Below are 3942 nucleotides of genomic sequence, written 5' to 3' on the forward strand. Positions count from 1 at the left end.
GCCTCACACCCCTCAACCCCAAAGGGCACCTAATATGACCCCATTCTCTAGGAATGGAAACGGAGGCACAAGGAGGGCGACTTCTAGCCGGGCGCCCGCCACTAAACCGGCGATGGCTGCCCCCAAACGCCCAAATGTGAAGTATTTGAGCTGAAAATTCTCAACCCAAGTGGCTGTATTTTATTTTGAGCTGCATTTAAAAACATTAAATGGCGACAGTTAAACATTGAGAGAGTCCGTATAAAAACCCACACGGCCGCCCTACCCGGTTTGGCTGGGTGGATAGAGCATCGGCCTGCGGACTGAAGGGTCCCGGGTTCGACTCCTGCCAAGGGCACTTGCCCGGGTTGCGGACTCAATCCCCAGTGCGGGGCGTGCAGGAGGCAGCCAATCAATGATTCTCTCTCATCATTGATGTTTCTATCTCTCTCTCCCTCTTCCTTCCTCTCTGAAATCAATAAAAATATATTTTAAAAAAATCCACACGGCGGCCAATTTCTTGAAAACTGGCGAATTGGGGCCGGCAGCCCCCACGCCCCATTCCTGCCCGTCCCCGCCCCCAGATGGTCCTTGTATGGCCCCCAAAGCTACACACTGAGTCATCATCCCTGCACTCTCACAACTGCGCACCCAGGAGCCACTGTTTTGTAGAACAGGGATTTATTGAGCCCCTACAGGAGCAGGCTCTGGGCTGGACACCAGGTCCCGTGTGTCCTGTGGAGCCAACATCCTACTGGGTGGCCCTGGATTCAAATATCCCCCACCCGCCCCAACCAGAGAATACTTAGGCCAGCGCCTTGCCTTCCCTGAGCCTCAGTTCCCTCCACTGTGAAATGGGACTAAAGCAAAAAAACAAAACTAGTCAAAGACCAGGCATGGGATGCCAGGAGGTATACAGTTGGCCTGGGGTTTACAGTGGAAATGGATGTACTGTACTGTAGGGTAGGGGTGTACGACCAATGTGGGCATGGGGATACTGCACGTGGGGCAGTCAGAATGGCATTTACAGCCAGTGTGGAGTCACACAGCTGACATGGAGGTAGACAGTCGCTACGGGTTGTTTAATCAGTGGGGTATACAGTAAGGGTGGGGTATACAGCTAGTGGGAGGTATACAATCGGCAGAGGGTGCAGGCAGCTGGCTGTCCTCCCCACACCAACCTTCCACCCCCATGTAAACCGTATACCCCCTCAGTTTCACTGCATCTCCCACCAGTCATGGGGCCAGTTGTATACTTTACAGTATAGTTACTATATACAGCTGGCATGGGGGTATCGTCGGCAAGAATGTATATTCAGTGTGGGGCATACAGTTAACATGGGGTTATCCAGTGTGGTCACATACAGTTGGTGCTCAATAATTACAGCTGCTGCTTCAGAGTCCCACCCCACGCCTGCCCCACTCTGATCGCTAACCCAGAATTCCCAGAGAAAGGCCACCTCCTCCCAGGGGCCCACAGCTGTGGAGGCCCTACCTGACCCCCGGCCCGCAGACCTCAGCAAACGGGCGAGGCTCAAGGCTTCAAGCCCTGCCCTCGGATGACCAGGTCTCCTAACGAGATGCTGTGGCTCCGGAGGTCCCTGCCAGCTAGTCCCACCCCAGGCCGTCTGAGTGGTGCCCAGGCCGCAGCTGCTTCTCTTCCCAGATACACCAGGTCTCTCGGGGTCACTCCTGTAAACTCAGGACCTCAACCGACTCCATTCTGATGATTCCCAAAGGTCCTTCCCTGGGAAGGCCTGGCCCCCAAGCCGCGGCCCCTGAGACACCTATCTCCCGGTGCCCCACATGGGGTTCTCATGGGCACCTCACACTCAGCACCGTCACATCCGATCCCCTCCTGATCGGACCGGACCCAGAAATGGCCGCTCTGTCTTCCAGAGCACTCAGTCCAGAAACCTGGGATGTCTCTCTGCTTAACATCAACATGAGCTCTGCCTTCAGAATCTACCCAGTATCCAAACACTTCTCACCCACTCCTTGGCCCGAACCCTGCCACATGGCGGTCATCTTCTGCCTGGACCAGTGTAGGTGTCTCCACCCGTCTCCCAGCTCCACTCTTACCCCCCACCCCCACCCCGTGTTCCTCCCAATGCAGCCAGCGGAGTCTGTAAACACCTGGGTCAGGGCACATCCTTTCTCTGTCCAGAACCCTCCATGGCTCCCACCTCATTCAGGAGAGAAGCCCCACTATAGCCCACAAGGCCCTGTCCCCCCACTGCCCTCACCTGCTCCCTCTCTCTCTTTTGCTCATTCCACTCTAGCCTCACTGGCCTTCTGGTTACACTGAAAACTCACCAGGCCTGGTCTCAACGCAGGACCTTTGCACTTGTTCCCTCCACCTAGCAAGCTCTTCCCTCAGAGTCCATGTGGCTCCACCTCCTTCAGGCCTCGGCTCACAGCACCTCCTCTGAGAAGCTTTCTCTGACCAGCTCTCTAAAACAGCTCCCTCTCCCCTCCATTAAAATCACCTTATTTTATTTCGTTTCTTACCACCACCTGACATGCCCCACATTTATGCATTGATTGTTTGTTGTCTGCGCCCATGCCCCAAGGCAGGGGTTTATATTTGTTTTGTTTGTGGTGGTGTCCCCGGTGCCCAGCATAGTGCCTGGCACAGAACAGGCCCCGAAGAAGTGTTTGCTGAATGAATAACCGCACTATATAATCCATGTATATACAGTTGACCCCTGAGCATTGGGTTTGAACTGTGCATATCCACTTACATGTGGATATTTTAAAGTAAATATGTACAGTACTGTAAATGTATTTTCTCTTCTTATGATTTTCTTTTTTTTAATATTTTAAAATTGATTTTTAGAGAGAAAGAAAAGGGAGAGAGAGAAACATCGATGTGAGAGAGAAACATCAATCTGCTGCCTCCTGCACACCCCACCATACCGGGGATGGAGCCTGCAACCTTTTAGTGCACGGGATGATGCCCAACCCACTGAGCCACACAGGCCCAGGCTCTTTAAGATTTTCATAATAACGTTTCTTTTATCTAGCTTACTTTATTGTAAGAATACACTATATAATACATATACAAAATATGTGTTAATCAACTGCTTGTTATCAGTAAAGCTTCCGGTCAATAATAGGCTATTAGTAGTTAAGTTCTGGGGGAGTCAGAAGTTACAGATTTTCCACTGAGTGGGGTGTCAGTACCCCTAACACCCATGTTGTTCAAGGGTCAAATGTATACTTAAGACTGAAAATGAAAATGTAGCTTAGTGTTTTCCAGGTGTACATATTTAAAAAATTAATTTGAGCACTGGCCAGTGTGGCTCAGTTGGTTGGAGCATTTTCTCGTACAAAGGGTGGTGGGTTTGATTCCCAGTTGATCCCTGGTCCGGGTGAGTGTGGGAGACAATGGGTCCGATGTTTCTCAGCTCACTCTCTCTCTCTCTCCCTCTCTCTCCCTTCCTCTCTCTGGAATCAATTAAAAATATTTAAAAAATTAATTTGTGAATTTTATACATAAAAGAATTTAATACATGACAAATGTGGAATTTCCAGTTGGCAGAGAAAGGATAAGTCAGTGACTGGCTTGGCTGCATTTGGAAGAAAATAAAGTTAACTCCACCACTATAGATAGCAAAACAATTCCACATGGATTAGTCATGCAAATACATGAAAACTCAACATGATTACAAGTATGAAGGGAAAACACAGGAGCATATTTCTACCATCTGAGAGGGAGGTGAGACTGGTAAGCATGTGGAGGAGAGAGAAAGAAACACCAAAAGTTCCTGTGTCAGACTGGCCGAGGCGGAGCAGCCACTCAACAGCTGGTGCTAACAAAGGAGGGCCTTTCAGACACTGGCTCTGCTCTCCACCCTCTGGAGGTCCTATCGCCCACCCGTGTCACAGCAGAGGAAACCGAGGTTCAGGGAGGGGAAGCAGTGAGGGGTGCGCCCCTGCACCAGGTGTGATGGGTGGGTG

At 50.8% G+C, this 3942-nt stretch overlaps 1 protein-coding gene across 1 annotated transcript in view; it reads right to left on the reverse strand.

The window, feature by feature from the left end:
• Nucleotides 1-3942, reverse strand: part of SLC44A2 (solute carrier family 44 (choline transporter), member 2) — a 44541-nt gene that overhangs the window by 21645 nt on the left and 18954 nt on the right. The window lies entirely within an intron of this gene.

The sequence above is a fragment of the Myotis brandtii genome, unplaced genomic scaffold (assembly GCF_000412655.1).
Source record: "Myotis brandtii unplaced genomic scaffold, ASM41265v1 scaffold1234, whole genome shotgun sequence".
NCBI classification, from domain to species: Eukaryota; Metazoa; Chordata; class Mammalia; order Chiroptera; family Vespertilionidae; genus Myotis; species Myotis brandtii.